Below are 13,890 nucleotides of genomic sequence, written 5' to 3'. Positions count from 1 at the left end.
CATCTTAAAACAACCTACCTATATGAAAGAAAGAGCAAGACTAACTTAAATAAATAAAAAACAGAATGAGAAAATCTGTTGCTCAAGCTAGGCTAAACAGATTTACAGAAGACGATCGAGTGTTTAACGGCGGTACAGTCTTTTTGATAATTAGGATTCCAGGATGGTTAATCGTCAGTTTGTTTTCCGCACTTGGCCTTAGATGGAAAAAAAATCCTTGCTGTCAGTGTAAGTTACATAATTTTGAATGGTTACGTATATTTGATTGTTCAGGATTAGATGACCTGCTGCCTGTTCTATGGCTTATGCCCCTTAGGAATCTATGCGGATCTTCAACCGCCTCCTCGTACATCCCACGTATTTCCCGTGATCGCATCTCGGACAAAGTGTACTTGTATGCCGACACTGGACGAAAGCAAGTGCTGAGTCGGTGTATACGACGCTGACGAAAGCAGAGGACTGAGTCGGTCTTGGACTCTAGACTCTAAACAGAAACCCCTATTGTTAAAGGGATTCTTTGGGATAATTTTCGGATTCAAAGCATGAAAATTCTTTTGAATAGTGGATGTGCATTTTTTCTCCTGAAAAGTATCATCATGCGCGAAAGGGGAAACTTGCATACATCTTCAGTTTCGGCAAAGTAGATACAGGTGTTGATTGAGTCATTTTCTCCATTAGCAATTTGTTTAGGGATCTGAAAAAGAGCCGTGAAGGAAAACAGTTATTACTGAAATATTTCCACAAAGAGGATATTTCGTCGCGGAAGCTCATCCAGTTTGATGTGTGAGCATAAGCCCTATGGAGGAGGGTTAAAATAGAGTTCACTTTAAAATGAAAGAAACACGAACTATAAAAATTCATTCCCAAACCATTAAATGTATTTTTTCTATACGCACCTGTGTAAAAACCTGAGTCACCTCTGGAAATAATAACATCAAGGTAGGGAAGTTTGTTATTTACCTCTTTCTCCATAATAAACTTTGTTTGGATGTTGCTGGTTGACGAACTCCAAAAAGGACTTCGTAACGAAATAGGGCGAACGTGTCGTCAACGTATCTCCGATAAAATAGAGGGCGGAATCTAATGGGACATTCTTCTATTATACCCTCCTCCAGGGAGCACACAAAGATGGTAGCAAAAATTGGACCCAGTGGTGATCCCATGGCCATCCCTTCAGTTTGTTTACATAAAATGCCATTGAGGACAGGTCGTGTCCAGCACGGCCAGCTCTAAAAGCTGTTTAAAAATTGTTCTACAAAAATGATTAAAAATTGCATCTTGAGCAGGAAAAAGTTTGTTTAATATTATATCAATAGTTTAATATTATATCAGTAGTCTCCCCGACCGGAACATTTGTAAACAAGGTACCAGGTTATCTAATCCTGAACAATCAAATATACGTAACTATTCGAAATTATGTAAAACTTATATTGACAGCAAGGATTTTTCCTTCTAAGGCTAATGCAGAAAAACAACGACTTAACCACCTTAGAATCCATAATTATCAAAAAGACTGTACCGTCGTTAAACAATCAATCGTCTTCTAACTTGGCCAACTGATTTTACTCAATATGTTTTTATTTATTTATGTTAATCTTGCTCATTCTTTCATATATAGGTAGATTGTTTTAGGATTTAAGTGAACTCCTTTTTGAATGTGTTGTCTAGTTTTAAATGTTTTTACTTCATAAAGAGCTGTTGCCGTTGTACATCATCATAAATTAATTTGATTAATAATGTTCGCAAATTATATTTTATAGCCTTGAAAATGCGACTTGGAATTCGTCGTGAAACGTCGCCATTGAAAATAAATTATTAAAGGATGAGGATGCCTCTCCCTATTACTTCTTTCATGATATATATATATATATATATATATATATATATATATATATATGTGTGTGTGTGTGTGTGTGTGTGTGTGTGTGTGTGTGTATGTATGTTGTATGTATGTATGTATGTATGTATGTATGTGTATGTGTTCATGAACGCCACATGCCCAGTACGCAAGAAGCGGAGAGAGCTGTGTGCAAGCAGAAGGCAGGAAGGTCGGCGATGTGGGAGCATGTGTAAAGAGAGAACTCTGAATATTTAATGATGTTTGACTTAACGTTATTAAGACCAGGCCTCGTAAGGGAGTGAAAGAGATTCCAGCGTATATTCATAGTACGTTCACTACAGTAAACAAGAAGGGAAAAAAAAATGTAATTATAACCGGGTTGAGCCCAGCGGGCACGTTAGCTAGCTAACCATTCATACGCTCTACTCTCTCTCTCTCTCTCTCTCTCTCTCTCTCTCTCTCTCTCTCTCTCTCTCTCTTTGTTGTTTGAATGGTATAGCTTAATCTTAGCTTCTCGGCTTTAAACGGTTGATGATGTGGTTTGTCATGTTTAGACCCCATTTCCTTTGAATTGGCTGTGATGTGCCTCTGCTCCTCGTATTGTGTGACCTTTGTGTTATTCGTTTCAGGCTGTTGCTGTCGCGCGTTCGTCTTTCTAACTGCACTTAGTTTATTCGTTGTATTAGGATATCGTTTATATATATATATACATATATATATATATATATATATATATATATATATATATATATATATATATATGTGTGTGTGTATGTGTGTGTATTAATATATATATATATGTGTGTATAGTATGTATATGTGGTTGTGTTATGTATTCCTGTTTTAAGCTGTTTCCATACGATGGATGTGTGTGTGTATTTGTTTTATATTTGTAATTATATATTTATATATGTATATATATCTATATATATATATATATATATATATATATATATATATATATATATATATCCACTTGTATGTGTGTTATTTGTTTTTATATATATATTATATATATATATATATATATATATATATATATATATATATATATATATATATATATATTATATATATATATATATATATCTCACATTCATCTTATTACCGTAATATCACTGTAATATCTAATTTCGCTTTTTCTTTCTCATTTTCCTCCTTTTCCCCTACCTTAGGAAAAGTACTCGATGAATATGAATTCTAATCGTAATTAGGTGTAAAACATACCCTGCCAAGGATGTTGAACATGTTCCTCAGTATTATAACATTCCTGTATGTAAAACACCTCGGTTCACATTTATTAGTTGTGGGTAATGTAATATTACATATGTTGGTCAAACTGGATTACCTTTAAATTTTAGAATGAATAACCATAGAATTTTATGTCATCCACACAAATATGACGGGGAGATCCTTCAATGCAGACAGGAATTTGAACATTTTAAAGTACATTCAATTAACCAAATTAAAACTTACATACTTAATGTTGAGGAAGACCAAACGAAAGGGATTGAATTGGAATTTTTTTTTTTTTTTTTTTTGGCGATTATAAGATTTCTTATCCTTATGGGTTGAATGGTTCAGTCATTATTTTGTTACTGCCTTCAAAACAGAATGTATATATGATTATGTTTTTAAAATAAAAATAATAATCAGTGTATATTAATTTAATGCAGAATGAACATTTCTCAAATTCTCACTGGGATTTGCATGCAGTAGTAGCTACTTTGCTAATATTAATTTATTTTAGGCAACATTAACCTAGAGATTTTTTCAGGGTGTGTGATCAAGAAATTGGCATTGTAAGACGTCAGATTAGAATGTGAAAAGGCATTTATTCCCATAGCAGTAAATAATGTTTTTTGTGAGATTCATTATCATCATTGCTTGAATACTGTACAGAATATTATATAATGTTTTAAATAGATATCGATTTGGAATTTTCCCTAAAGACATTATGTAGTAAATGTATAATTAGCCTTTTGGCTATAAAAGCGGTCATTATAATAGAAGGGCAATTGCATATACCCTTTTGCTCTTCTTGCATGCATTATTGCCCTTGCTCCTATTGCATCCTGTTACTTTCACCAAACATTCACATTTATGTAAAGGCTGACACATGTATTGGAGTGTGTGGGATGGTGGAGGTGAGCTTATGATAGACCTTGAGCCACTACCTGGTCCTAATCCTATCATTAAAGTGTATTTGTAAAGTTTCCCCTTTTCATGTTGATTTTAACTTTATTGTTCGTTAGTATGTGACTTTTTGTGTTTTTCTTTGGCTGCTCGATATGATTCGTCTACTGCTATTCTTTTTATTAATTTGCTTCTTCTCCTTCATAACTTTGTTTATATATATATATATATATATATATATATATATAATTATATATATATATATATATATATATATATATATATATATATATATATATATATATATATATATATTTCAAAATGTTGTATCCTTCGTGTTCTCAGCCAGCATTTTTTTAAATAAAAGAGTAATGTTTGGATCCCTTGTTTATCGCGTATATTCAGACATAATTATCATAAGAAATGTAACGCTGATTCCGTAAGTTCTAACGTTAAAAGGTTATTTTTTTTTTTTTTTTTTTTTTTTTTTTTTTTTTTTTCATTTTGAGGTGGTTTCATTTCCGTCCTTTTAGTAACATTCCTTTTAATCGCTTATATATATATATAAATTATATACGGAAATTCTTTTTTTCAGTTCGCATTATATATTTTATCCAGTATTTATATATTCATTAAGTGTTACAGGTCTGCAAATTGAAGCATGTTTTCGATAAATACTTCTTAGAAGTTGGCATTATGGACAGACAGAGTTCGACCTAAGATGATACTGAATTGGCCCCATTTATTGCAGGGGAGAGGCTGTCACATAATGTCGTGGGGATTGAGATGCGATCTGTTACGTGGTGAGAAATGAGACCGCAAAGTTGATAATCACAGAAATAATAAAGTTTGATCTAACTCAAAGTTTTTGGAATTGATTTGATATACTTTGAAAGCTTAATTCATACAGTGAAAGGAATTACGGTTTTGAGACGTAATAGGTCAGTATGGTTTTGTCATACATTTTAACAGATCTGGAAGATTATGGTAAATTCATTCAGTAGTTTTCCGTCTTCACCATATTTTTTTCAACTTTTTAAGTATGTAGGTGCATATAGACGCTTATCTAGATAATGAGTTAATAGATTTTATTCTTTATTTATGCAAATATTTGCATATTTCTGATCTTGGGGTTTTATGTGTGATATACTATGATATGGCATAGTTGGTTTGGTTTTCTGGGTGAATTTTGCATATCATTAGCCACTGATGCTTTATGTAAAAAGTAAAGCGTTCTTTCAAGATTTTACTTTTACATAATTTTAATCTAATTAAGATATAATTTAACTCATTCTGACTATTTTTCAGTTCCTCTTATTTATACCCTCTCTCTCTCTCTCTCTCTCTCTCTCTCTCTCTCTCTCTCTCTCTCTCTCTCTCTCTCTCTCTCTAACTCAGTCAATAATGTGCTTGGCGATATGTGCGCATATACTGTACGTATGTGTATACTGTACCATTGCATATTTTGTAATAGGTGACTGTAATAGTCGAATTAGTTTTATTATAGGCTTAATATCGAGGTAAGTTAATTTACGTTTGATTTTTTTTTTTTTTGCGTCAATCATATACTGTGTTCAAGTTCCTCATTTTTAATATCCGTAATTCTGTATATGTATATATATATATATATATATATATATATATATATATATATATATATATATATATATATATATATATATATCATAAGTGTTGAATTTTTTTTTAGACGTAGTTAAATTCTGTGAGATGCTTGAAAGTGAAAACTTTTAAAATTCAATTTACATTTTATTATTATTTAAAAAAAGGATATGTTCACTCGTATATTTAGCGCCGAGAAAAGTTTCAGCTGATGGAATCATTTTGTTTTTTGCTCCTGATGGAATTTTGGCCTGAACACCGAAAACCAATATTTGTTATTGTTATTTGATAGTGGTATTTTGTTTTTCCAATGAACTTTTAATCTTTTTTATTCGTTATAACCTTGTCGTTTCCGTGATGTACTCTTTGCAGTTTCTATATCTTTTTCTATCAATTTCGTCTCTCCGTAATTTTCCCACTTATTTTTGTGTTTTGTGCTTTTGCTTAAATATGACACATTTAACTTGCAGCCTTTTTATTGATTATCTAATTTTACATCAAATCATTTTCATTCTCTCTCTCTCTCTCTCTCTCTCTCTCTCTCTCTCTCTCTCTCTCTCTCTCTCACCCATTCACTTTGGGTATTTTTGTGTTTGTTTCACGGATGGTAATGTTCTATTTTAGTTTTCTGTAAAACAAGCCTATTGAGATGGCTTTATCTGTCCGTCCGCACTTTTTCTGTCCGCCCTCAGATCTTAAAAACTACTGAGGCTACAGGGCTGCAAATTGGTATGTTGATCATCCATCCTCCAGTCATCAAACATACCAAGTTGCAGCCCTCTAGCCTCAGTAGTTTTTTTTTTTTACTTTATTTAAGGTTAAATTTAAACATGGATCGTGCGTCTGGCACCGTCGAGTCCAATTCCGGAGACGTCGCCGACGCACCTTGACTTGACCGCATCTGGGGAGCAACTGAGCGAAGTGAGGGCTGCCCGGTCGTAGCTGAGAGTTTCTTACTGCATTATACTCGATTGTGCCGAAGTTTCTTCGGCGCATTTTTTACTTGTTCATAATTCCTTTCAGGTTTAATTCAAAAAGTTGCGTCTGGTTACTTTTTATATTATAGTTTATTTCATTCCCTTTTATTCTTTATTCCTTTCTGTTCAGCCCTTTCCTCTTTTCGTGCTTTGTCTCGGATATTCTTCTCAGAATTTTTTTTTTTTACTGAAAAGTCCATTTTTTTTTTCTTAGTTGTTTTTTCCGTTCTCCCCGTGCCTTTCATCTTGAAAATTAGGTGCTTTCTTTGTCTTAATCAGGAACATACGTACACACACACATATATATATATGCGTGTGTGTGTATGCGTGTAATATATATAATATACAGACAGTATATTATGTGTAATTTACTTATCTACTCATCCTTCCTCCATGTCAACAAGCCTAGTCCGCATTTCATCCATTTTCCTCTTACATACTATTCCCACCTCCTTCCTATCTCTTGTCCAGCTGATTTGTTTTGGATCTAGTTATTCTCCAACTCATTTCCGTGTTAACTTTTACTTCATCTAAAAAATGATTAGATTTACATCCAACTCTTCTTATATATAGCAGAATCTCGAACCCAGAGCACTCCAATATCAGGAACCATTCAAAACGGTGTAGAACCAACATTGAGAACAAAGATTTTAGTGTCATCGCTCATACTGCCAACCCACAAGATTTAACAATCCCAGAGTCGTTGTTTATAAAACAAGTCGTGCCATCCTTAAATACTCATGCATCTGCAAGTCAATTGTATTCAGCTTAACCTCTTACTGTGGTGGATTCTTTCCATTTAGTTCCTTACTCTCTCACCTCTAGGTTGGTTGTGTTTTTATTTATTTCATTCTTACTCTGTTTTAAATGAATTCTAAGACTGTACACACACATGTATATGTATATGTATATATATATATATATATATATATATATATATATATATATATATATATATATATATGAAAAGTGTAGTTCATAATAAAAGACACTTATTGAGATGGTGTCGAAAGCGAAAGCAGTTCTGTGTCGATGGACTATAATTGAAGACTATTGAATGTGGAAGATAGACAATAGGCAGAAGAGAGATGTGTTGTAAATGAGCGAAAGGGATTAGTGCAAGATTGAACATTTTCGTGGACACGGCTGTTATATACATAGGGAGGGCAGTACCTTAGTTTAACCAGACCACTGAGCTGATTAACAGCTCTCCTAGGACTGGCCTGAAGGATTAGACTTATTTTACGTGGCTAAGAACCAATTGGTTACTTAGCAACGGGACCTACAGTACTATAAAAAAGGTTGAGGACCAGAAAGACACGGCGGATGGACCTACAGGTGAGATAATGTGTTAAGTATAAGAAGCCACGTGGGAATTAGTGACAAAACTTTCACAAGTATTAGCCCTGAGTTACAGACTTACCACCCAGCTAACATGGTACGATAGGTTGACCTCAGTTTTAGCACAGGACCTGAATTGGACGAGAATATGTTCATCAATCGAACGCAGCCTATATTTCTTTTGATAGCAGGTTAGTTAACGTCACTGTCACTGTAGTACCTTACCCTAAAAGTCGTAGGATTGAATCCTGGTCAGGATAGGAGTACTTACAGTGTATACAATTTCCTTGGGACGTTAGTTATTATTGTGTATTATTATTATTATTATTATTATTATTGTGTGTGTATTATTAACAGCTCAGCTGCATTTTATTTTATGAAGACTTTTTATATTCAAGAAAACCTGTTTAAAAGAGGTCCGCTGCCAAATTATTATTATTATGTGTTATTATTATTATTGTGTGTGTGTGTGTATTATTATTATTATTTAGAAGAACTTTCCTATTCATGCATAACAACCCCCTTGGGGCCATTGACTTGAAATTCAAGCTTCCAAAGAATATGGCGTCCATTAGCAAGAAGTAAGAGGGGTTAAAGTTATTCCCAAGGTGAATGAATCCAACATTAGTTGGTCACTTGCGTCATAATGTGTGTATGTGTAAACACACATACATACACTTGTGTGTGTGTATGGTAAGAGGGATAAGCAAGGAAGTATAGGAGTAAGAGAAGCCACTTACCATTTCCCCCTTCACAAACATTAACCAACACTTTATTTCCTTAGTTTTCGCCCTCGGAACTGATTATGATTGTGCGCGCATGCTCGGAAATGCAGATTAAGCGATTTGCCCAGACGAAAATATGTTTACTGTCTTCACTTCCTCTCTCCGTTTCGTTTTCTCCTCCATCCAAAATCTCTGATCATTTTCTTATAACTTTTTTTTACAGTTTTTCTCTCTCGCCTTTTCCTCTTCCTTTCTCCCATCATCCAAAAGTCTTGTCATTTAAGTTTCGGTTTATTTCCTACCTCTTCGTTCGTCATTTCCTTTCACACCTCTTTCTTCACCCCTCTTCCATTTCTCCATTTCTCCTTAAATCCCTTACGCGTTGATATGTGAATTACCGGTTCATTATCGTTTGTGCCAGTGGTTAAGTCTTCGTTGCGTTGGGAACTTTATCACGTAGTAATAATGAAAGGTAAATATTAGCCTCGGTTTCGACCCGGCTTTCTTGGAAGGGTCTCCCGTTTCCACCTGAGAAGTGTAAATGAATGACTAATGGCTTGAAGGGTTTTTGGAGGGAGGCTTGAATTTAGTCTGTCCTTTTCTTCTTTTATTTGTCATTTTCTTGTTTTATTAGAAAATAAAAAAAAAATAGGCTCTTCATTATCTAAAATTCCCACTTGAAGAAGGTCGAAAAAAGTTGTCAGTTTGGAAGGTAACCTGTAGGATGGGAAAAATTATAACCTTACACTAATAAGTATCCCACATGAAAAAATGTTCATATATACATACATGCATTCACACAGTTATATATGTATATTATAAATGTATATATATATATATATATATATATATATATATATATATATATATATATATATATGAATATAAAGAAGGCCATAAAACACTATTTAAACGTTTCAACGTTTAAATAATGTTTATGGGCCTTCTTATATTCATATTACACTGTAGTATTACAGGAAAGACATTCATATATATATATATATATATATATATATATATATATATATATATATATATATATATATATATATATATATATATATATAAAATAAAAAGAATATTTAGTATATAACTTTTACTCGTTAAATAAAGAAGGGGGTGACCTTCAATTATGAAATATCCCCTATTAAATAAAAAAGAAAAGAAATGGTGTCCTTTATGGGAGATTACTCATTTCGTAATTAGGAAAAGGACCCTTTGATATCACACGTGACACGGAAGCACAGAAGGAGAGTCTTCAGTTTCAAAAACGCTTGATATTGAAACACTGTATTAGGAAAATCCCATCTTCATTTAATTTGTTGTGGGTGATTTTGATGTGCGTGAGGTAAGAGAATTTGTAACATTTTCAGACAATTACCCTGGTATTCGGTGTAATTGTGAACTAAGCACCGACTTCAGTCTTCTAACCATGCTAGGTTCAGATCCCACCTGGGAAGAGAATTCCTTTTGTAATTTCCCTGCGGAAATTAATGGAATGCGTATCCAGAGTTTTGGGAAATGAAACAGTGGTCATGATGGCTGCCACAATATAAACTTTCATAAGTTTTTCTGTTCTTGGTACGGAATATGTATAAAGTAAAGGAAGATTGCTCGAATGAGCTTGGTGTTATTATGTTCCAGATTTTATTTATGAGTATGTTAATCCAATTTAGATTCCTGCTTAAAGGATTAGCATTTGTAGTTGAGCAACAGAGGGGACTCCATGTTCGAAGATTTTTTGACAGGAATAGCGAACTGCGGAAATATATAGAAGTAGGTGGTGAGTGTATTTTTCTTTTTACAGTAAACCAATTACTTTAACGTGAATGTGTAAAAGCAGAAATTGCATGATAAAAAAAGTTATCTTACAAGGAAATGAGAGTTTGTCCGCTTGCCGCTTTGAATTCAGTGGAGAATGTAATGGGGATTTCCAAAATGTATATTCGAAAGATTTTTACTGCAGTAATACAGTACAAAAAGAATAAAAGATGTTAATACAATTGAGTTCGTGAACGTTTTATTACTTTATTTATGCCTTTTAAGGTGTTGAGCTCAAAAGGAAAATCGCACCTCCCAGTGATTGAAACAACGAACGGAAGTGAAAGAAAACTCACCGTGGTTAAATGGCGAGATAAGAAAGCCAAAATAAGTGGAAAAATAAGGCAACTCCAGTTAAAAACCCTAAAAATAAAAAGTGAGAAGTCTCAAAAAGAATGACTGTTGACTCCATCAAAGAATAAATGTCAGCGCCCCCTCCCCCCCCAAAAAAAAAAATATATGATGATGTTGACTCATTTCCCGTGGCAGACCCTGAACTGTGGATTTCTCTTATTTAAGAGGGTAGGAGAGCACTGCTGCCCAGACAGTGAGAAAGGGCATGTTGTACCCTTTCGAGAATAAAGGGGATCAACATTAGAATGGTATCCACCAGATACACCAGCAGCCTCTCACATTCCTTTCACTGTACCTCCGTTCATATTCTCTTTCTTCCTTCTTACTTTCCACCCTCTCATCACACCTTTCAGACCTTCTTACTCTCAATTTCCCTTTCAGCGCTGAATGACCTCGTAGGTCCCAGCACTTAGCCTGTGACCTAAATTGTATATTCTGTTCTATTGTATTCTATCATTCTGCTGTTAAGGGGAATCACTCAACCGAAGCAGTATTATGCTCTGTGATACAATGGCGTCATAAAATGTATAGACAATGATAAATGTGCAATACAATTAAGCTTATGACCTGAGTGCAGCGTTTGAAAGAGCACATGACCCTGTGATTGAAGGTTTGAGGTGGGTAGGCGTAGATGACGTAACCATACAGTGGTCACTACTAGAACCTTTGAAAATGTCGATCCGAATTCCTCCTCAAAATCTCCACTGAGAGAACCGCAGGAGTGTGCCCTAGGATCGACGTGATTTGGAATATAGATGCTATTTAATGGAAAAGCACGGAGCACATGAAGCAGAAGTTTTTCGCGAATGACACTCAGTTTTTGCTGGTTATGACCTAAGAAGGACGTACAGACAGTAAAGACGGCGATCGGTTGAAAGAATTGGAGTTGATGGCCATCTAAATATGATCGAATGCTAAATACAGTGAAAGTGGGACATTATCACTTAAGAAGAGACGACTCGATAACAAAATATACGTACAGGAAAATGCCTGTGCATATAACTTTACAATATAACTGAAGTAAATGCCTCGGTAATGGTCTACCAAATTGTTTTGTTGAGAAGGTACGAGGTTCAATCAACAAAGCAGTAACACTAATAATGACCCCCATATTAAACTGCATTGGCTACTTTTTAAAGCAAGAAGTAAATGTAAAATATGTGTTTTAATGTGCATTGCGATCAAGGATGAAAAACTGAAATATGCGAGAGAGACCCCTACAGAAAAATTCCATGAAAACGTCAGTACACGATGGTGCACCTACTGATTTAGATTACTGGGACCAAAATGCAACGAAGACATTGGTAAAAAGAACCTATGCTGATTTCAGTATATTTAATAAAGATTTTAGTCATATTTACTCTTATACTAAGTATATATTTTGAATGTAAAATTTTAATATATACTTATTTTTTGTTGGTTCTATCCAATATCATTCTTCAGTTTTTACGTTCATATTTTAACATTGAATTTTACTAGTATGTCATCATTCACCTATTCATTATCAGTCACATTAATTTATATATTTCACCTTCATTACAGCGCTGAATAATCCTGATGGGTACCGGCGCTTGCTCTTCAAGATTTAAATTTCACAATCAGTCAGACTTTTCAATAAGTTGCCTCAAGAACTAAAACCAAAGATATTTAAACTGAAGCTGGAGCCATCTGTTTGAAATTAGTCACGGTACGGGGACAGCCGCTATTCAAGAAAAAATATAATGAGGAATTGGCGAATATAAATTGGGCCTCCGGATTTGCCAAATGACGACCGAGAGGATGACCTCCCAAAATAAACAAGAACGATGACGATGATGACGATGAATCAAACTGTAATGCATTTCCTGGTATTTCATTCGTGATCGAACGATCAGTGAATTTTCAGCTGATGGTCATACGCAGTGCTCTTAAGCAGCGTGCAGTATTTAGAAATGGACTGACTTCTCTCTCTCTCTCTGTATATATATATATATATATATATATATATATATATATATATATATATATATATATATATATATATATATATAATATATATATATATATATATATATATATATATATATAATATATATATATATATATATATATATATATATATTTGACTCATCATCAGGATCAGACCCAGGTCTTTCAAGTGAAAGGCAAGAGGCGCTGCCCACTAGGCCACACAAGTCATAAAAAGAATTTGGAACCTGAGGCAACTGCACCCAAGGAATTACCTAGGCAAGCTAACTGCTTGCATACCAGCGTGTTTTCCAACTTCCCAACTCAGCAATGACCCAGTTGACAGCATTTCATTTGAATTATCCCTTCTGGAGTGAATAAGATAGAAATAATCAACACACAATCATGTATGGAACAGAAATAAATTTCTGACTCATCAGGATCAGAAATTTATTTCTGCTCCACACATGATACATACTGTAATTACCAGATACGTGTGTGAGTATTACAATTACATTATATATATATATATATATATATATATATATATATATATATATATATATATATATATATATATATATATATATTATATATATTATATTATATATATATATATATATATATATATATATATATATATATATATATATATATATATATATAATAATGTGTGTATGTAGGATGATTTTATGTTCTGAACAGTTTAGTTCTTGGTAAAAGGTGTTCTTAGTTTGATTCTCTATTCGTACGTGTTCTCCCGAAGCATAGTTTAGCGTTTAATAAAGAATCTCTCTCTCTCTCTCTCTCTCTCTCTCTCTCTCTCTCTCTCTCTCTCTCTCTCTCTCTCTCTCTCTCTGAGCAACGACCAGAGAATTATCAGGAAAATCACGTTTCAAACCTTTATACGTGCTCACACGACCTTGATAAGAATCTGAGTGAAAGATGCGTATTATTGGATATTGAATGTAGTTACCAAGACTGTTTTATAACTCTAACGTTTTATGTTGTTATAGAGTTTCCTCGAGCAGCTGACTGACTTATCCACGATTTCTCCGTTAATTTTAGGTAGGTATTAATGGAGTCGAAATCATAACTTTTCGTATTGTGTGAACGGCATTTTAACTTT

This window comes from Macrobrachium rosenbergii, chromosome 3, assembly GCF_040412425.1.
Source record: "Macrobrachium rosenbergii isolate ZJJX-2024 chromosome 3, ASM4041242v1, whole genome shotgun sequence".
NCBI lineage: Eukaryota > Metazoa > Arthropoda > Malacostraca > Decapoda > Palaemonidae > Macrobrachium > Macrobrachium rosenbergii.
This window is presented reverse-complemented; position numbering follows the sequence as displayed.